Source organism: Anastrepha obliqua, chromosome 5 (genome assembly GCF_027943255.1).
Source record: "Anastrepha obliqua isolate idAnaObli1 chromosome 5, idAnaObli1_1.0, whole genome shotgun sequence".
NCBI classification, from domain to species: domain Eukaryota; kingdom Metazoa; phylum Arthropoda; class Insecta; order Diptera; family Tephritidae; genus Anastrepha; species Anastrepha obliqua.
In genome coordinates, this window is record NC_072896.1 from 73101760 (window position 1) to 73124187 (window position 22428).

Genomic DNA, 22428 nt, shown 5'->3' on the forward strand with positions numbered 1-22428 from the left:
ATGATGCTGCCTGAAAGATGATAAAAGGTCGTTGATCAAAATGGACAATACATTACAGAATAGAGTTATATAGTTCCATGAAAAATTGTCTTTGATTTTCTAAAAAAATCCGCAATTACATAGTTGCCAACCCAATACATAGCACCGTCGGGGAAAAAATTATTAATAACCAACAAGAATTTTGAGCCGTTTCAAACTTGCTAAAATTTAATTTGCATATAACTGTGAACCCAATTTTTTCTTTATTTCTGATTAAACATTTTTAAATTTATATGAGAATTTTATTAATTTTTATCAATTTTGCTCAAAGTTTGAGACTTGGACTAATATGGTAATTATTACGGAATTAATTTTTATAAAAAAAATTATTTAAATTAAAAAATAATTAATAATACTCACAATTTGTTAAAATATTTTTCCAAGGGCTGTATATTAGCTGAGTGTGAATTTAAATTTTAAATATTACACAGGTGGGCAATAAAACTTTGTTTTGTGGTTTTCTGTTTTATTGCAAAAATTCTAATTCTAGGCATCGAAAAGCACCTAAAGCTATAAATTTACGACTAACTTTTGGCTGCTTTTCTTCGATAAGTGGCTTAATATGAGAAAGTCAATAGAAACATATAAAATTCACCTAGAATATTCACTTTTGATCTTTTTTATTTTATTTTATAAAGGTTTACATAACAATAAAATTATTATACAAACTGAAGTAGTGCAGCGCTAGCATTGGAGGCTTTAAACTTGTATGCCATTATTTATCATTCTTGAATTAAAAATACTCCAATGCTCAGTAAAAAATTTTCTGATAGAAGTTTATTAAAGTTTTCTTAAAAATTAGAAAACTTGCTCTGATTTCTGCAAAAGCAAACATTTAGAAAACAAATGTTTTTCCCTCTATTAGTAAATTTGACATTTAGAAGCCATTCAGAAGTCGACCGGTCAAGGCAAATCTTTCCAAGAATGTATCGATGTTACAAATGCAGAAATTTGTTGGGCTATTGTGAAATTCCAGCTGAAGGAAGAAATGGGGGAAAAATACAACTACTCTCACTTGGACAATCAAGCACCAATCAGCTGATGAAGCAGCATTACTTTGTACAGATTCGCCTTACGACTGGTTTTATATACGACGATTGCCTTGTTTTGTAGCTCCGCCGGCAAGGTGCGCACTATTATTCAGTTGGTCGTGAGCTCGTTGTTCACTGAAGACTTCATAAACATAAAATGATAGGAAAAATTTTCTTCTAATAGCTAAATAGGCGCATGTTGATAAGTAATGGCAAACCTTCAGTTGATTTCTGCCATAAAAACCGCCTGCCTTTCTTTTTCTATTAAAACGTACACTAATCAATGAAATGACGAATTTATAGCTGTCCCAGTTTGCAATATTTTTGATTGTTTTTGGTCATAGAATTGGTAAATATTATTAGCATTAAGTTGAGCTCAAGGCCGAAATTCAAATAAAAAACGCAATTTTATATTGCTTTCTTTATTCATTTATTTATTTCAACTTCAGTCTGAAGCCACCTTCAGGATTTCTATAGGGTTTATCAACAATTTCGGGCATGAAATTTTATTCACTAATAAATACACTAAATAGCTTCCGAGTCCAGTGACTGGACATACAAAATAAGTAAAAAATAAACGCGTACACTACTGTTAGATTAATGGCCGAGCCCGATAAGAGCTATTTGTAGCATGGTCACTTGACCCTCACAAATAGTAATACAAAGGTACCAAAGCACATGGCCTAGACCCCCAATAGGTTGACCCAGTTATTGAAATGATTTGGCCACCGATAAAGCGAAGGTTCACAAACTATTTAAACGTCTTACTGGGGCCGTTTTAGCTTTTAGAGCTGCTGTTATTGACCTGGAGTACCAAGAAGGTGCTGTTTACCCTTAGCGTACAGCATTAAATATTATATCCATTCTAAAGTTTCGATAAAGATTTGGCTACTGATGTTTCTGGAAAACAAACCACACCAAACGTTGCATTTTCGATGTTCATCGGCAATTTATGAGTCACGTTTGGGTTATTGTAGTTCCAAATGCAACAAAATAGCTGTTCGCAAAGCCACTGAATATGAGTAAACTGGACGGGGAACTCTGTAAAACAATTTTGTTTTAATAAACGCTAAATTTCCAAATAAACTTCATCAATGTTTCATGTTTTCATGGTTTTTGAACAAAATCGTAAATATCTTTACTGGAACAGCTGATTTGATAGATATTCGAAAGTTCAATGTGTGCATTTATCACCTTAGTTGGTTACATTGCTTTCCAAGTAATTACTTCACATCTTGATTTAGTATGACCTTTAAAGGCTGTAAGTACAGGGCTAACATTAACCCTTCTAAAATACATTAGGCAAAATTAGCGACTCCATGTCATGATCCAAGTATTTCGGACGCTGTCGTATTCTTCTAATCGAAGTACTCGGAAAAAAATGTTTGAACAGAACTACTGAGGTAGCTACTCAGTGAAACAAAAAAATAGTTGCCATTATAAAAATAGTGCCATTTTAAAAATACTCGTATAGCGAAATAAATCATTGAATGTCATTTGCTTGAGAAGCCGCGTACTTTCTAATTACTTCGCCTAATTGATTTTGCACAAACTGTACGAGTGTTTTATAAAATTGGCGCCAACTGTAGCGCACAAATCAACACCCTCGGGGCAATGCCTGCAAGCATGCGCAATGAAGCGTGCTGGCTGTCGCTGATAAGGAAGACAGCGCAGTTTTTTGCAGTTTCCTTCACTTTGGTTTATGCACATACATAAGTAAATAAATATACTCGTATTTTTCAGCATTTATCCACTTGACAACACAAACACTTTTGAGACCAAATTCCACAGATAAACCTTCTTATTACACTTATTTTTATATACTTATAATTATCAACACATATAAGGTCTCGTATTGACTTTCACTTACATATGCATGTACATATGTATGTGCATATGTATGTCTTTAATGGATTCTTTTTATTTTTTTATAATATCATACAACTTTTTTAACTTACAATTTACTCAAATAAAGTTTGAACTTTTTTTCAGGCGCTTCTAAGTTCTCGAGCCCAACGTGATTTCAAATTCACGGTACTCTAAAATGCTATGCTGTTGTTGGCTTGTAGTGAGGACTTGTCGTTTTTTTCCTTCGCTAACGTTGCTCAATTCGATTGACTCGGCTTGATCCGCGCTTGTCCGCTGCTTGATAATGACTGTATGATCTGTTTGTCGACCGCGTAGCAAAATAATACTCTGATACTGTTTTCAGTTTTTTATTTAATAATAATCTAATGCTAAGATTTATTTAATCCACATACATATGTACAAGTATTGTATTGCGAGCATACGTACATATGTATAGGCACATGTATTTTCCTATAGTTCTACCTATATACATATAATGTCTACATATGGGCGAGTATTGAAGTGCATCGAAAAAAATATTAAAAAGTGCACAACAGAAAACAGCAAAACATAGAATTATAAATGATAATTAAGACATTTCAGTGGTACGATAATTGACAAATTAAGAGATACGAGGGTAATGAAATTCCTGCCGTACGTCAACCAACGCTGCTAAAATTATCACACGAGGGATAATATGCAGTATGGTATTTCTTTTATTGTTGTAACAAACAGGATGTATTCGAAAAATAACGGTTGTTGAGAGAGGTTCACTCTTAGCTTTGATTAGATTAGAATTGCGGGCTAAAGAATTCTTAGTTCCGATAGGCATAAGTCTTCAAACCATTTTTAATTCCAATAGCCATACATCTTTAAAGAATTTTTAGATTTAATAGACATATATAAGTCTCCATAGCACTTCTTATTCCGAAAAGCAAGAGTCGCCAAAGTATTTCAAGCTCCGACAGTCATGAATCTACAAAGATTTTTTACCAAAAATTCTAAAAAATATCTAGTTTCGATAAGCAGTTCCGATAGTCATTTCTACGCCAATTTACTATCCCGTGTTCCACAACCTCTTCACTCACCCTTTCGACAACTTTTACTACTATCCAGCCCCACTTTATGAGCTAGCAAGTTGGGCGGGAGCAAACCTACTAAAGGTCTGGTCTGTGTTTAATGTGTAATGAAATTATAGCAGAGGAAAAACCCTTCAATCAATATACGTACATGTTAAAGCAAAAACATTTCATAAAACAAAACGATGCGAGCCGAAATTAAAAAATTCTGCAATAACTTTTTCAGCAGTGTATACAATACCAAGCCGACCAATTTTCTTGAGCTTTGAGAATCAAAGAAAATATCAGCAATTCTCAAATACTTCTATCAAACAGTGGACGACATCTTAATGGAGCGTCTATAACAGCCTATAACAGAATTGGCCAGGCCCTTTCTAGTTCTAGAATGTCTGCTGCTTCATTCTGTAGCCCAGCATAGACGCCCTTTTCTTTTTAATCTTAGAACATTTGAATTGATTTTTTGCAGTCAAGTGCGCAATTCTGAAAACATCGTCATATACGTTTTATCGCCAAAAGACTATCAGCCTAAGAATTCTCCATTATCAGAAAATTGACCAGATTGCTCGGTTTATTTTTGAAGTGAAACTTCTTAGGCGTCGATGGACGAGCGAGAATGGAGAGTAAAATTTCAAGGCCATGCAACATTTTGGGCATTTTCGTTCCACGAGAGAGAAAAAAGATGTAACGTAGAGGAAAAGGAGAGAGAAAGCTATACCTTATAAATATCTTAGATACACTTTAGGCTATTTTTTCTGAGTTTTCCTTTGTGGTTGCTAATTTCTAGTGAGAAATAAAACCGCCTACTTTTTGGCGCTTGTTTGTTGGTGCAAACTTTTAGAAAATATATTTTTGGTGCCTACGTTTTGGCGTTATATTTCCTTGGTGCCTACTGTTTCGGGCGTTTTTTGGTCAACATTTTTTTGGCGTTTTTTGTCTGCCTACTTTTTGGCGCTTATTTCCGTTTCCTGGCTAGTGCTTGTGCGTACTATAAAGTGCTATCCATTCCGGCGTCGGATTTATTGGTATTGCCTTGCGGTAATTTGTGCCGTTGCTGCGGTCCTGGAATCGCTGCGTTTGTGCGGGTGATAAACGCTCGGAGTAGTACGCGTTGTTGCCACGGCTTGTGTCCGGCGTTTACCTATACCGGTCGACCCTTCTCCGTTTTTGTAAATTTTGTCTATTTGTATTCTCTGCAAATGTTGTGCATTTATTTATATATATATTCTTTCTCTCTCTCTCATTCTCTCCGGGTCTCTCCCTCTTTCTTTGACTGCCTTGAAAGTTTCACTTCTGTTATGTGTACTACGTTACACACCCTTCAAATAAATAAATCCATTTTTACGTACGTAAATGTTTTCGTAATATTACATTGAAAAAAAAAGGTAATGAAATCCCTGCGTAAAATTCAAAACTTTATTTAATATAATTCAGATTGTTCGATTTGGATTGAATAAGCACCGTTTTCTTGTATAATCTATCGCCATTTTAAAGGTAGCTTCATAATGCCTCACTCATAGAAGTCTTTGTCCTTATTGGCGGAATACTCTAGTAATCGATTTTCACAACCGAGGAGGTTGATACGAATTTGTTATCACTCTGGAAGTTTTGCAATGAGAGAAAAAGGTAGTAATCGCTTGGTGCCAGGTCCGGACTATATGTTAGATACATTCAAACTTCCCAACCAAGCTCCCGAAATTTTTGGCGAGTCACTGCAGACGTATGAGGCTTTGCGTTGTCTTGATGGAACACTACACCTCTTCTGTTGGCCAATTCTGGACGTTTCTGGTCAATCGCTAGCTGCAAACGATCCAATTGTTGACAGTAGAGATCTTAATTTAGTGTTTAGCCATACGTAAGCAACTCATAATATATTAAATGATTCCTTTCAAGTCCCACCAAATACACCGTTTTCGCACAATATTGTCGTACGTGACCCATTGCTCATCCCCAGTCACCATCCGTTTAAGAAATGAGTCAATTTCATTCCCTTTGGTCAAGGCTTCGTAGATGGAAATTCAATCCATGATGTCTTTTGGTGTTAATTGGGCTTCTTTTTCAATTCCGCTTTGCGCAAATGGTTTAAAACCATTTTATGGTTGATCTTTAGCTTCTGGACGATGCTACGACTATTAAAATGCTGTGTTTTTATCGACATTTCCGGACCTGTCTGTGCGAGGTACATCTCTAGCATCAAAAATGGCTGAATCGACTGGAATCGACGAAATCGTAATTGCACGTAATTAGTGGTTGCAGTATCGGCATCGCCAAAGATTGACGTATACACTATAATTTATAAAAAAATATATAGTCACTAAATAGTGGTATTATAATTTTACACTTAATTTTTATAGACAATATTCTATATTAAAAACTAGGGCCGTTAAAATTCTGTATTGTAAAATTATGCATTAAAAAGTGCGCATGTCTTTTCATTATCCTACGATTCTACGAATTTTTAATACAGGGAATTGAAATTATTAAGACGAAGTTATTGCAAAAACGTCCTAACTAATTTCAGGTACGATTCAAATCGCTAATTCTATATTAATTTCTTTTGTACAGTTTGAATTTTTTCGCAACACCCGTTGTGTAATTTGTTACTTGAATGAGAAATTTAGAAAGCGTACGTTGTTTTTACAAAATGAGTTCCGTGTTTGAAAACCAATTTGAAGCAACGTTCCTTGCATGTGCAGCAAAATATTTGAAAGATTGAAAGCGGATTTAAATAAATAAGTGCAACAGTATACCCAAGTAAAAAAGGTTGAGAACTTCCCGTGTCAAGGACAAAAAAAAATACCTATCCAAAGCAAAAGCAAAATCAGAAGATCATTGATTTGTTTGTGAAAAAGCCGAACTTATCATTGCGTGAAGCTGAAGCAGTTTTAAGAAAAGTGGTGCTAATGTATCCAAAGCCACGATTCGAGGAAGTTTACGTGCAGACGATCTCAAATTCCGGAGCAGATTAAAAAAACCGCTGCTCTTATTATCACACATTGCAAAAAGGCTGGCGTGGGCTAAGGCAAATTCAGAACGGAATTGGGCAAACGTAATATTCACGGATGACTCTTGTTACTGAGAGAATAGTTGCATACGTCGGTCCTGGCGTACTGCTAATAATCGACAATTATAACGAACTGTTAACGATCCAGTTAAGGTTCATTTTTGGGACTGCTTCTTCGATTCAAGGATTGGGCCGTTTATTTGTGTTTGCCGCCTATTTGGATGCAGATTTAAAGAATGAAATTCTCAAAAAAGTAATATTACTGTAAGCTGTGAATATGTTGCGAAAAACTAACCAATCTTGGATTTTGCAAAAAGACAACGATCCCAAGCATCGAAGTCGAAGGTGTGTAGACGGGAGCAGAAAAATTAAATTGAAATGTTGGACTGGTCTTCACAGGCGCCTGATGCTAACCCTATTGAAAATGTTTGGGCGATAGTTAATTAGATAAAAACAAATATGAAATATCAATGATTTAAAGCCGATTACCCCCACAACATACGCAGAAATTAACACAAAATGTGGCTCGAAGAAGTGAAGCCATTATAGCTAATAGTGGTGACTATATATTTTATTGAAAATTTTGTGTATAATAAATTTTATAAGCCAATACAATACTGTTTCCAAATTTTGGTGGTCACTCTTCTATTGGACAGACTGTATATATATAATATATGTACATATATCTTATATCATATTTCTTTATTGTAAGGCATATGCACATATCGATATTCAAACATTTACCCCTCGTATCTGCTTCGATTAGCATGGCGTAATTACAATGTAAAATTTGTGACAGTGCTTTGGCTTATATATAGCACTTTCATAACTTATACGTAGGTGTATAACAATGTAATGTTATGCAGCAGCACATACATGTATATATATAATATATGTTTTAACATCGATGCACTACCAATTGTTCTCATTTTTTTGAGTTTTTAATAAATATTTCAATGAAAACACAACATACATGTTTTTCTCTACAGTACTTTAAAAATTACTGAACTGTGGCCCAAATAGATTTACATACAAAATTTTAATACACAGGCTCTTTGTTCCAACTTGGAACTCTAGGAATTAATGACGATGGTGATTTTGTCTTTACAGGGTTTTAAATGTACAGAATTAAGACCGCAAGCAGGTTTGTTAAATCAATTTGAAATCAACGATTTCATGCAGTTATTTCTTAATTTGGCAAATTTTTTCCGCGGCCGCCTTAGCCGAATGGCTTCCATTCCATTCGGAGTCGGATTAAAACTGTAGGTCCCTCCATTTGTGGAACAACATCAAGACGTACACCATAAATAGGAGGAGGAGCTCGGCCAAACACCCAAAAAGGGTGTTTATATATAAATTTATATAAGTATATAATTTTTTTACAAAAAATCATATAATCTTGAAACCCTGGCTTTTAGAGCTGAAAGATACCACAATGAAGTGACAGTTTAAATTTTTTTTCTGTGTATTTTTATTATTCATTTCACATATAGACCGTATGCTCTACGCTTTTGATAATTTTTTATTCCTTTGTGAATACATCAATCTCTCACGTAGGTGCAATCTCGCTACTTATAAATAATTCGACACGTGTTGACCTACGGCACAGAAATTAGAAGCATGAATCTTGCAGACGATGAGCACAAAATAATGCTTAAAGTATTTGACCAATACGCGAAGAAGATGTCGAGTACAGAATCAGGCACAATAAAGAGCTGCTAAGTCTCTGCAATGAAGAAGATATTGTAAGATGTATCAAGTCGCAACGCCTCAAAGGGGTAGATCACATCATCAGCATGGATAACGGTAGGCCACAAGAACTTCTGCTGTAGTACAATCCTTGATGCTCAAGACCTCGTGGCAGATCAAAAACAACTAGGCCGCATATCGTCCCGTCAACGGGGACCTGAAAACCTGGGCTGTAATACCTATAGATAATTATAATGATGATTTCACGTATAGACCGCGTACTCTACGAATTAGATAATTTTTGATCCCTTTTGGAATACATCAATGCTTTTACCCTATCTTGAGTTCGCTTGGGTCATCAATTTTTGTCGAGTGTTATCGGTGAATCTCTCCCAAAAGGCAGATACGTGATGGTATTATCTATGATTCCCCTGTACTAGTGGATTAGTTTTTTATGACTGTGATCTGCACACGAACTAACCCGTGGCATTAAGAAAGTTGTCATATGTTGGAAAATATACAAGATATTCTTAAATATTTACAATATGCAATACTTTTAGTAATTTTTATTGTTGTGCTACATTTTTAGCAAAATACATTTTGAGAAAAACATGATACCGTTAGTTCTATAAATTGATATATGTAGATTAAAATAAATAAAAACTAAATAACTCAGTCAATAACTTGAATAAAATATCAATGTAAATGGGGCGTTAGTTATAGTACAAGAACAAGCATCATGAATTTTGTCGTTTGTATGCACATGGAGTAGAAAAATTTTAAATTATTATTATTAAATACAGTAAAGTCTCGTTTATCCTATCATTAAACAAACGAGATATTGAGGGGACACCTTGCACTCTTGCGTCATAAGTCAATCAAATTTGGCGCTTGGCATATTTGAACTAGACAGCTGCAAAATACAATCAGACCACCAATAGAGTGCTAAACTCCACAAGAGCGTGAAATAATTGTATACCTTGCAGGGTGTGATCACCAGCGGACTGGTCGTTCGGCCGAAAATATCGCTGTTTTGGCTGCCCATGTCGCTGAGAACAAAGAAACATCAACCGGACAATTGGGCACCACTACAGCAGGCTTAAGTTAAAGACTTGCAAGACTTTTCCCGTACAAGGTGCAAACAGTGCATCAGCTAATGCCTGCTGGCCATCAGTCGTGCATGAATTACTGTCAAGCCAACCTCAATCTCAACAATGAAGAGGACGATGTTATGCCGAAATCATCATGAGCGACGAGACATATTTCCACCTAAGCGGCGGCAGCCACTTGACGCATATCATCTTTTTCACTATACTGAAAAAATGCTAAAGGTCCAAATAAAGATTTCCTTCACTGAAAATCATTTATTATTTAGTAAAAAAATTATTCAAAAATAAATTCAAAGAAAATTAGATGATTAATTAAGTGACCACTTATTGAGCGCTACGCGCAAGTACTGTGACTTCAGCAAAAATGTATGGGGAGTGTTTTATGCTGTTGCAAAATTATAAACTCACCACTATTTTTTTTATAAAAATATAGTCATACTACATAGAAAACATTAAACGCAAAGTTTCAAATTTTGCATAAAATTACAATAAAAGAAAAAGAATTCATCAAAACTTTCCACTTTTTATTTTTTCTAATAGTGGATAGGGTAAATATATACACCTATAAATTTTTATGATTAAATTTTATTCTATCACTAGCATTTCCCAGTGGGCTTCGCACCACCATACATAAAATGTTTTTTTTATATCGCAAGAAAGTTTTCATATTAAGTTTTCTTTATAGAACTCGTAAAATGTTTAAACAGTTGAATTACTTGATTTTTTTCAATCAACATACTTTCTAAAGATGTCACAATAGCCTTTTCTGTACTTTTTTAAAATTTGATTGTGGTGGTCACCTATATACAGGTAAGGTGAAAGAGCCGATAAAAACTTGTAATTAAACTTTGATTCTTTACTTTCCATTTCAATTTTTTACGCTAAATAAATTATGCTAAAATAAATAAAGTTAAAAATGTTTTTCCATTTCCTTGAAGGCTCCAGTTTTTATTATATTTTCGTCCAAAATTAATATTAACATAATACACTTGCAACCACAACAGTACAACAGAAACGCTCATAAACGGCTGTGTATTTGTTGTTGTTTTTCCCATACAGGCATTTCGTATGAGAGGAAACCATTACTCACATAAAATGTCATAACTCAGGAACGGTTGCACCGATTTCAATCAAACTTCACACAAACCACCTCCTCAAAGATAGAAAAGAACTCTAAAATGTTTGTGTCAATCGGTTCGGCGGTTCTTGCGTTATAAGATTACCAAGGAAATGTAACTTATTTTTATATTATATATGTATATAGATTTCAAACTCATAGAAAATAATTCAAAAAAATTTTATTTCGTTCCAGTTTTGGAAAAACGTGATCTTACCGTATTCCAAACCAAAATACAAATGAAATCGAAATATTAAATAGTGTTAGGCAAGGATGCAATTTGTCACCCCTTCTTTTTCAGACTCGTATTTACTTAGAAGCGATTTTTCAAGAAGCACTTCGTACCGCACACGAAGACATAAAGTGGATGGTGTGATTTTTAATAACATTAGATATGCTGATGGCATGACACTTTTTACAGAAAATATGGAAGATCTACAAATCTACAAATACAGCAATAAATACAGCCTTAAGAAAAATGTCAGCAAAATTATATTCACGGCTGTATGCAGAAAAAGTACTCAAAATAATTTAACTTTATCAATCCAAGGTGAAGCCGTAGAAAGAGTTTCCAGATTCAGATACCTTGGGTGTTGGGTTAATGCGCAATGGGGCTGCACTGCGGGCACTAAAACAGGAATAGAATGGTAAGGTCATTGTTCTGCAACTATAAAAAAATACTCTGCAGTCATGAAATTAACGTGTAATTAGAAATTCGCATGCAATCCTCAGTTATATGGTCAGTACTCTTGTGTGCAATGGACGTTTTTTTTGTCCTTGTTCACTCCTCTCGGGAGCATAGGGCCTCAACAAGACTCAGTCTTGCTTTGGTTTCGTTAATATGTTTTGATTTCTGACAGGGTAGGTGAAAAGCCTGCCGCTACCAATCCTAAGTAGTGGGAATGCCCATCTATCATTGCTTAGGAACAACGCCTTCTTACTGCTTGGAGCGCCATGTGTGTCTCACATTTTTCTGGCAGAAGGATCGCACAGATGATTGAGGACATCGCTTAATTTCGTGCGTCTGCGCTATTACATAAAATAAAGATATGAACCGTATAGAAACCATTGAAATGTGGATGTACAGACGTATGCTTAAAATTCCACGGACTGACCACGTTTCCAACAGTGAAGTTCTTCGCCAAATGAACCGAGGCAGCTCCTTATGGCAGTGACACGAAGGAAGGCGACTTATGTATTCTATGAAACGAAAAGTACAAATTACTATAACTTACCCTGGAAGCGAAAATCGAAGGAAGTCATGGGATTAGGAGGAAACAGATATCATGACTGCAAAATATTAGGTACAAGAACCGCCAATATCAGAGAGCTATGGAATGTGGTAAGAGGCAGAGAAATTACGACCAATATTTTTTAAGAACATAAATTTGTAATAACAAGTACACTTACATGTGTATGTATATATATACACTTTTGTACGATCGCTTACGTTCGAAAACGAACACGCAAATACAGAAGAAGAAGATTTGTTTACCATCAAAGCAATCTCCAACACATATATACCAACGATTTTTCCAATTTTTTTTTTTTTTTAATTTTTATACGAATTCTAGAATCACTTTCAGCGCCTTCTACGGATTCTTCTTTATAGCGTGAATCGTTTCCTTTGGTACGGATAAAAGTCATACGGAACCATGTCGTGTGAATATGGAGCTTGCTGAAGATGAGGTGTGTAAACTGGTACTTCATTGTGGTGAAGAAACCCGAAAATACCGATGCGAGCGACTAATATCGGCTTCTATCTCTTTGATATTCAAACATTGATCTTCGAGTACAATTTTCTGAACTTTTTTTTAATGTTTTCCTCAGCCGCAGAGAAACATAAGATTGAAATACAAATTTCAGATGGATTCCTCTGCTCAACTAAATTCGGCATAACGAAATTTGCAGCTTACACCAAACAAAGCTTTTACGGACCCACTAACTGACAGACTGCATTTAAAAGGTGAATATAAACAACTACCAGATATATCAACCTATAAAAAGAAGAAGGTTTTAACGATTTCTCATGTGTCGTTCGTTTATATTCCGGGTACTTCTTGAGCCGAATCAAATATCAAAGGAGTAATAATTCAAAATATTTAATAGTCATCAAAACTCTTTCCAAAGAACATCAAACGTGAAATATTTTAAATAGCATAAAAATGACACAAATTAATAATCAGTTTTGTAAAAAACGACTACATAAAACCCAAACGTGTTCATCATGCATGCATATGTACATTTGTATGTAAATATGTCGGTACAAACTAGCAGACAGAAAGTGTTGTAATGTGCAATGCCTTTTCTCGCATAGGTCAAGAATCCTAGACATTCTATTTATTTACCTACATACATACATATGTACGTACATGCGCACTATGCATAAATAATATGCGACATAGTCTTACAGTTGCCAGTATCAGGTGATCTCCAACCTCGGTTGGGCGACTTATGTCTGCTAGTAGTTATCGAGCTCAAACATCTATGCTGCGAGAATTGACATCCGTACAAACACGCAAATGTGCATACGTGCACACGTACAACATACTTATGCTGGCCTATGTGTATGTTGCTATCACCAAGTTGTTCAGTATGTCGTCCACAGATTTTGTCGTTATTATCTTTAGAAGCGGTCTTCAAATAGTTGTCGCCTGGAATTTAATGAGACTCATTACAAGTAAAGATTAAATTTTCTGAGCAGTATTTGGTTCAAATAATGGGCACCATCATCCATGATGAGGGTCAATAGGGCTATCATAGATTTGTATGTTACTTACTAAAAAGGTGCATAGACTTTTTGTGAGATTTTCAGAAAACTTTTGTTGGACGTGATATTGTGCGCGTGCAAGGTAGAAAATTAAAATAGACAATTTTATATTCGTGATCAGAGAAGGTTTTAAAAGTGAACAAATTTTATATGTATATATTTTCTATCTTTCAGGGAACCCGGGCATGTGCTGGCAATTTTTCCACCGCGCCTTGCCAATATTTTGCGTATAAGGAGGCCTCTGATAAATGTAAATAATTAGCGGTGGCCTCCTATATTTCACATAATACGCTTACCCTCGATAGCTCAAATTTCAATTTAATCTATAACATTGAAGTTCTTATCTGTTCTTTCTACCCCTATACTAATTAGGTTAATCTTGCCGGTAGAATCATCCGAATATGAATAATTCAATGAAATACCAACTTAGCAACTGTCTTTGAATCTACTCGTCACTTGAATAGTCGAAAACCTTGTTTGAGTCATTAGACTGGAGGCTCTAAAATTTGAATAAAAGAAGGTTTAGATGAGGCAAAACACTCTTGCCTGCAGTTTCTGTACGAGGATTCCATTATTTGTAACGCTTTTCTGTTTCAGTTTTATAGAATCCCTTGGGGACTCTAATTCAACGCAGCTCTTGTGATGTCGTCCTGTGGTTAACGCAGTGTATGACCCATCCACTTTCATTTGCGACGTCGTACTTCGAGGAGGTTGGGTATTTGGCTAGTAATAGTCCATAGGGCAGTGTTACTTATGGTTTTAGGCCAGAATATCCACTTGATTTCGCAAAGACAACGACTAAAAAGGTTTGCAACGTTTGCAAGTCACACTTGTTCAGGTTCCACGTCTCGCAACCAGATAGTACCACGGATTTTATGTTAGCTTCGGAAATCCGTAGCTTCGTACGTCTGGATATGTGCGGCGATACATAGCTTATCATAGGCGAGGAATAACTCTATTAATACAAAATTTGATGACTTAATGCCGATCTCGCAAAGCTGCGATCTCTGCGATATTCGTCGTCGCCAACGTACAAATATTCTGCAGAATCCTTGTCTAAAATACTTCGAGAGTCGTATCATTGAATGTTCCCGCCGCCAAAACTTTTGCCCCATACAATCCTTCTCGTTGTATTTGTAGTATTGAATATGCCTTGGCCGCAGTTTTCTGCGAACAGAAACAGAAAATCAAGCAAATAACGAACACCGGCTGACATTTTTGACGGATAATAAATTTATCAAGAAGCATACATTCATAAACGCAACGTTTTGATTATAATCAGAGATGTTCAAGTTTTCTGCGAAATATTTGATATTGGTATCTATGAAAAAATGGCGGAAGTAAAGTTTTAGATCGCTACCGATGAGCAGAGTATGAAGTTACATTTTTTCATAAATTGCAGACCCCACCTTCATAAAACCCGTAGCACAGATGTTGTATGATATCAAAACAAACCAATCTCTTCGAAACGATCCTAAACTTTCCGTTCCGAAACTATTAAGACAGACTTTACGGCTAACGCGATATGGTGCTCTTCAAATTCCTTCAAAAGTGGCAATTAATTACGTCATGGGTCCTATACTTAAGAATATCCCTCTAAACCTGCTAGAATTTTGTAAACAATTCGGCAACACACTCATCGAATGAGATCAGCTAAGCGCAGTACTCTCCAAATATGGTCCCATGAAAGATTTCTTGTAAAACAAAAATTACCACGGCTTGGATTCATAAAATGCGCTATTCAATTAGTTTAGCTGACTTAGGTAGAGTAGGTCCGGTTGTAGAGTGGATAAAGGGGAATTAATCTGAGAAGAGTATACAAGTTATTACCATTTTAGTGCTTAAGTTTACTTATTGAACGCTTAGACCCCGAAAGGTTTTCGGTTTTTATTTAAGCTGAATGGTTCGAGTGGGTTCTTACTTCCGGGAAACAGCTGGTCTAAATAAATAAAATAATACTCCATTGAAGCCAAAGTGTGATTGAATAACGCCTTTTAAATTTCGCGCTGTTTGTATTTATGAAAACCCATATACCCACATACATATGCATGTATGTATGTATGTTAATGGAACTCGATTTTGTCAACAAAACGTCGACATCAAGCATAATCTTTGCCAGACAGATGGCTGGAGGAAAAATTGAATTTCGCCGATAAGCAGACGGACAAGAAAATGAAACAGGAACAAATGCGCCAGTTCTTATGTGTGAGTATAAGTAAATATGTGCAAGAAATCTGTTTATTGTATGTATAAAGCAAAAATAATGCATTTTTAGATATGTGTGATTATAAGAAGTGAATGAAAACAATCAATACAAATTTTAAATTTAAAAACGATCACATAAGAATTAAATAAATCAATTTATTGGTCATCGATTTCATTGAATAATTTAATTATTAATACCTCTCTATGTGGCGAAGAGCACAGAAGCTATGTCATGATCGGTAAAGTGCTGGGAGTTTTGCCACGTGAAATTATGTAAAATAGTGTCACGTTAGTCTGCACTTTACCTTGCGGAGCCTAAAGATGTTTTTGCATTGTACGAGGGGAAAATATCATAATTTTTTCACTTTCGATACCATCGCTTTCTAGCTTCGGCTTGCTCTTCAGCCCAAATAGGGTAAACTTTCTTCATGATCAATATAAAACAAATATATATTTGAAAATAAAGGATTCGTTATTTTATACAACTGAGTGATAGTTCAGGCTTTTTTAAAAGTCATCTTATACAACCGCACATACGTTTCACGAACCGAATCGGCACAGTATTGCAGTTTCATGCCTGTTTATAAGGCACTTTTAATAAAACCTATGTGATTTGGTAAATTGGACCATAAAATCAGCCGACCGCCTCTATGACTGTTTCCTATAGGGCGGTCCATTTAGCGTTTGGACTTAAATTTAATATTTTTTTATTAGAAAAAATAAACCTTCCTATAAATATGAAATATCTCATTCAAATAACTTCAACGATTTAATTTACAGAAGCCCAGGTTGTAGGTTAGGTTGCAACAGCTGTCCACTATAAGGCACACTTAGGCTTAAAACCCATTGTGATATCACATGGGTAACTTGTCCAGTCTGTTAACCAAATATTTTAGCTCAAACTTTTGCGCAGTTTCGGAATTATCTCATTTTTATCAATTTAAAGAGAAATACCCCCAGTGGGTTTCCTCAACAACTATTATTGAAATTTCTGAGAATGATTTTGAAAAACCCTGTTCAAGTAAAGCAGGACGACCAAAGGTTACCTACATAGATGCAAAAGATCGGCTTAAGAGGAAGCTGGCAAGTGATCTTTCTTGTGAAAACAATGACGATGTTGATTTTTTGATTCATGCAACCACTGTTGCGGCAAAAAAATCAAAACAACGTGATTTAGCATTTATTTTAAAGAAAACTGCGCATCATGCAGAACAAAGCGAAATAAGAAAAGCTGTTACCTCCAAAAAACCCGAAGCAGTTCCACTAACTCCGGAAGAAGCTCTCGCATTTTTACTTGAAAATGATTTAAGCAAAGGACAATATATCAACATGAGGTTGTTAAATAAAGAAAGGAATTGCAATATAAAATATATCCAAGCTATGAGGAAGTAATTAAATGCAAGCTACTTTGCCGGCCTAAGGAGATATCTGTGTCGGTGTCTTCAGAAAAAATACAAGAAAAAATAATATGACTGATGTTTTCAATAGAGCAATGGATTCTTCAGACCCCCTTCTTTCCAGCTTGTCTCTATCCGCTAGAGAAAAATATCGGAAAAGAGAGAAGCTACCAGAAGAAGTAATACATTTGCTTGCACCTTCAAGTGAGCTTCAAAGTTTCAACCACTTGCCAGGGGGATCTGAATACGATTCGGATAATTCTGATTCCGATATATCGGAAGCAGACGTTGTGAAGAACGCTTTAGTTTTAGATACGGAAGACTGTGATTTCGAATGATTTGCTTGGTACATATATCTTTTTATATTATATTCAAGTGAATTTAATAATTCTGTAACTTCTCTCTCATTTCAGATGTGCAGTTAATGTTATTATAAAAATAATTGTTTCAGTAAAAACATATATATAAATATTTGGATAATAAAATTATTTGACCACTTTTGCCTATCATATGCAAATTTTTCATTTTATGAAACCAAATTTTTACTATAGGTCCAAAGGAGGTACTCCTAGGGACTGGCCGATTTCAACTATTTTTGGTATCGTCAATGCGTGTTACGAGAATAACATATTTACCAATTTTCGTTAAGATATCGCAATTTTTGGAGCTGAAATTCAAAAATTTTTACTATAGGTCCAAGGGAGGTACCCCTGGGGAATGACCGATTTCATCCATTCTTGGAATTTTTCTTAACTAAGTCATATGTTACCTGTATGTGAAATTTCAATGGCCTAGTACCACTCCTTCTAATTTATGCCAAAAAATTTGAATTTCAGACCATAGTGCAATGGTTAGAGTCATTCTAAAGGTTAAAAATGGTTAGGTTAGGTGTCGGTGGTTGCCACATTCCGTAAGGTTGTAGTGAACGCCCCCTTAAGCCTGGAGGACTTAGTTTGGGCTCAAGTTCCTCTTTGAACCCCAATGTGTTGAGACCACTTCGTTCTTTAATAAACGATGAAATACTCCGGATGTTTGCAAGATATCCAAAGAAGTAAGAGTTTAGAAAGCGATATCGTGTTTCGGCAAGAGCGGGATAGTTGCAGAAGAGGCAGTATTCAACGCTCCCAACCTTCTCTTCGTTTCTGCAGCTGCAACTAAAGCCATTTGAGAGAAACCCCATACGTTACCCATGTATCCTCATTAGTCGGTGACCGGGGATTATTCGAACCACTGTACTAATGGGGGTCGCTGTAGATTGATAAGTGACATAGATCTATGTTAGCTAGACATATCTAGTTATCTCACAAACTGGCTCCACGCAATGTAGGCCGACGAGAATCCAAACCTGCTATAGAATAAAGCGATGCCCACATCTTGGGCTGAATTGAATGAATGATGAATTGAATTGAATGATTTAAAATCAGTTCTCTCCTTGCCAGCTAATTTGCGATGTAATTTCCAGGAATGTATCTGTGTTCCAGAATCCATACAACGTTCGTGGTGCACCGCTTTAAAAATACTTCTACAATCTGTTGCTACTTTCGAAAAAGGATTATTTCACTGTACAGATTTTATGGCTATCTAATATTTTGGCGTCCGCCGTAACCGAATGGGTTGGTGCTTGATTACCATTCGGAATTCACAGAGAGAACGTTGGTTCGAATCTCGGTGAAACCAAAATTAATAAAAACATTTTTCTAATAGCGGTCGCCCCTCGGCAGGCAATGGCAAACCTCCGAGTGTATTTCTGCCATGAAAAAGCTCTTCATAAAAATATCTGCCGTTCGGAGTCGGCTTAAAACTGTAGGTCCCTCCATTCGTGGAACAACATCAAGACGCACACCACAAATAGGAGGAGGAGCTGGGCCAAACACCTAACTGAAGTGTACGCGCCGCTTATTTTTTTTTTTTTTTTGTTTAATATAATATTTTGGACTACTTTTGAAAAGGCGACCAAGTCTCCGTACTAAATACGTTTAAATTTGTCGGCCAAGGTTTTAGCTATAACAATGGTTCTATGGAGCTATACCTGACCGGTTTATACTATGCGGTAATGCTCGCAATCGACTACATGATCCAATGATGCCACTCGACGAAAAATCGGCACCAAACGTGAAGAATTTTCGAACACCACACACGAAATTATTTTTGTTAACATAGACTTGAGCAGGTGAACATGGGTTTAAGTTGAAAAACTGACTTTTCAGTAAAAATGCTTATCCGAATGCAATCAGACTAGGCTGGACTTTGGAAAACTTAAATTTATTTAAGGTGCTGTCATAAATGTTAGACCCTGGTGGAGATGATTTAAAAAGGAGTTTCAAGAGACATTCACTACGAGACTCAAGATTAGCCGCAAGCTTCACAAGAGCAGAACCCCTGGCAAGTTATAGTATAAACAGAATCAATTCGTTGAGTGAATTCGTCGGACGGATCGATGAGAAAAAATAAATGGCAAAATGTTTAATTCAAATTAATGAGGTTTTAAATGTAATGCTTATAATGTGCAAAGTATTTCCGCAAGTGAGGCAACGTTTGCGAAGAAGATTTGTTACACTTAACACCTTTAAATAAATCTATTCTCGACTAATTTCGTCAGGTGAACTTCGTCGCAATTGGTAGGCATTTAAGAAAGGGCATGAATTTGCACATTTGCGCTTACTAAATGAGTTCTGCATTTGACTTACTTAATTTTGTAAATTTAATCTGAAATTCATCTAAATATATTTATATTGCTTTTATATGCACGTGTGTACACACTTTTTTGGAACACTCTGTGTTAGAAAAGATTAAGTTGACTGTGTAGCGGCGATTTTACTATTATAATTTTAATATTTTATTTCCGAAAACACAAGCCCCCATTCTTCCTCAACCTATCAAAATAATTATTATTTTTTAATTTTAATAGCTTTTTCTAGTTCTATTGAAATAATGATCTTTCTCAGTAAATCTTCAGTTCAATAAAAAAATGTACTCCCTGAGTTTTAGAGCTGTCCGCCAATTCTTTTTAATTTTACACACTTTTGATAATCTCGTCTGGCTCATCGCATCCGTGTAAGCCATGCAAATATTTGAAATATTTTGTTTTGAAACCAAATACTGATAAGAATTTTTTATTTCCAACCAAAATATTGATAAAGCAATTTCCATAAGGCGTTTTAAAAAATATTTAGTATTACCTCTCGTGAATAATTATAAATGTTCTTATTGCAATTTATGTGAGTTAGTAATTAAATAAAATCAAATTTAATTGGGCTAGCGCCTTAGCGCTCAAGATAACGGAAAGATTATTTAAAGTAATAATTTCTTTACTGCAACCACGAGCGGCTACCATATCGACATTGTGACGTTGCTTGCTGTGACTTGCTTGTGTGACATATCGGCATTAAAAAAATGCACCTGGACTAATTGCCTTTTTCGATTATGATTCTGATTCGCTAATTGATTTCGACTGCATTTGTTCAGAAGTAAGCTAATGCATTGCCATGGCCAATTAGACCGCTGTAGGGTTAGAAGCTTTAGATTATTAATCATGAACTAGTCGAAAGACTCCCTAACGTTCGCATAAAAAATTAAGCAAATTAAATTCGGTCGTTTCGTAGCATTCGTCAAGATTTTTGTTCCAAGGTATCTAGAATCATACCACCTGGGTGAGTAAATTTTCGTCTCGCGGAACTGCACATTCGCAGACGATGTGCATTTATTTCTAATAGTTCTAGTTTTCTGGATTGAAAATGAAGGCTACACTTTCACTCGCGTCTCTGTTCAAATTTAAGGGGTCCCGGTGGTCTAGAGCTGGAAAATTTAGGTTATTTTCTGAATTTTTTTTACAATAAAACAAATGAAAAACGATATTTAAATATTTTAGGCTTTTTATTTAACTACTTTTACATACAAAAATTAAAAAAAAATTTAATTTTAATAATTTAAAAAATGACACTGAAGTTGACCCTCCCTAAAAATTGGACCTGGACGGTATTGTCCATTTTGGCTCTTCTAATTATCTGAAACACAAAAACCAAAAACATTATTAATCAGTACGACTTCATCTATGTTCCGTTGTAGAATAAAAAAAAATTGACAAAATAGCGCGGTTTTGAATTTCACACTCTAAAAATCGTTTTTTTTTTAGTTTTTTAATTACAAAAATACGAAATAATTGAAATAATAATATGATTCTAGTACGAGCGATAGCCATTGATTCTGTGAATAATATATTAAAATTTCAGACGATTCGATTGAATCGTTTTTTTTTCTGACAACACCAGGCCAAAAAAAGTATGTAGTTTTGAGATAATTGAGTTTCAAGTTTTGAGAGTGACCGCGTGAGGAATCTGACTCTCCCTGCTAAAACGGCTCTAGAATCGAAAATACTGGGAATATCCTTCCAAAAATTTGACAGTATATTCTTAAAAGCCTATACATTCGAAATATAAAAAAAGCAGATTATTGGAAATTCTAGACCACCGGTACCCCTTAAGAGCTTATTTGAAGCTCCTCTAGGAAGAGGGATAAATTCTTATATTTTTCCTACTTCTATCCTAGACTTTCCATCCAGTGTAACATGGAATCCGTGTTTTGCTAAGCGGTGATAAATTCCTTTATATGAGCTTTGGTAAGCCCCCAGAAGGGTTCTGGTTCACGCATTTTTGATGTAGCGCCTAATTTCACTACAAAGTCCGCCTGTACGTTGACATTATAATCTTCGTGCTCTGGTATCCAGCTCAGTAAGACGTTGATATTGCTTCCAGAATATTGGGAGCAGGGAAGCGTTCCTGAACGAGTTTAGATGCTATTGAGACTGAATGACACTGCACATAGAGTTGCCTGGCTGTCTGATAAAACACAGATACGCTTCGAAATAGTACCTCTTCGTAGGCATTCCCTGACGCAAATTTCAATCTCAGCTTGAAAGTCTGTGGGATAACTGCCTATTGATATTGATCGTTTATGGTTCAGCAACATTAATTTCAACAACCTTTCTTCGTGTTTTTGTTAATTTGTTATGTTTTGGAAAAAATTCTTCCCTTTGCTGAAAAATACAACTTCTACAGCGAGAAAGTCCGGAAAGGTTCTCTGAAGCCATAGGCAAGCAAATCTCTTTTATAAAAGGAATTACATACATAATCAAGCTTCTGCATGA

At 35.5% G+C, this 22428-nt stretch overlaps 1 protein-coding gene across 1 annotated transcript in view; it reads right to left on the minus strand.

Annotated features, from left to right (window-relative positions):
* The window catches only part of LOC129248086 (protein peste-like), a 33345-nt gene extending 30098 nt beyond the window's left edge, over positions 1–3247 (minus strand). Inside the window, exon 1 of the mRNA XM_054887520.1 lies at positions 3029–3247. The gene's annotated coding sequence lies outside the window, so the exon portion shown is untranslated. The remainder of the gene's footprint in view (positions 1–3028) is intronic.
* Positions 3248–22428: the final 19181 nt, after the last annotated feature.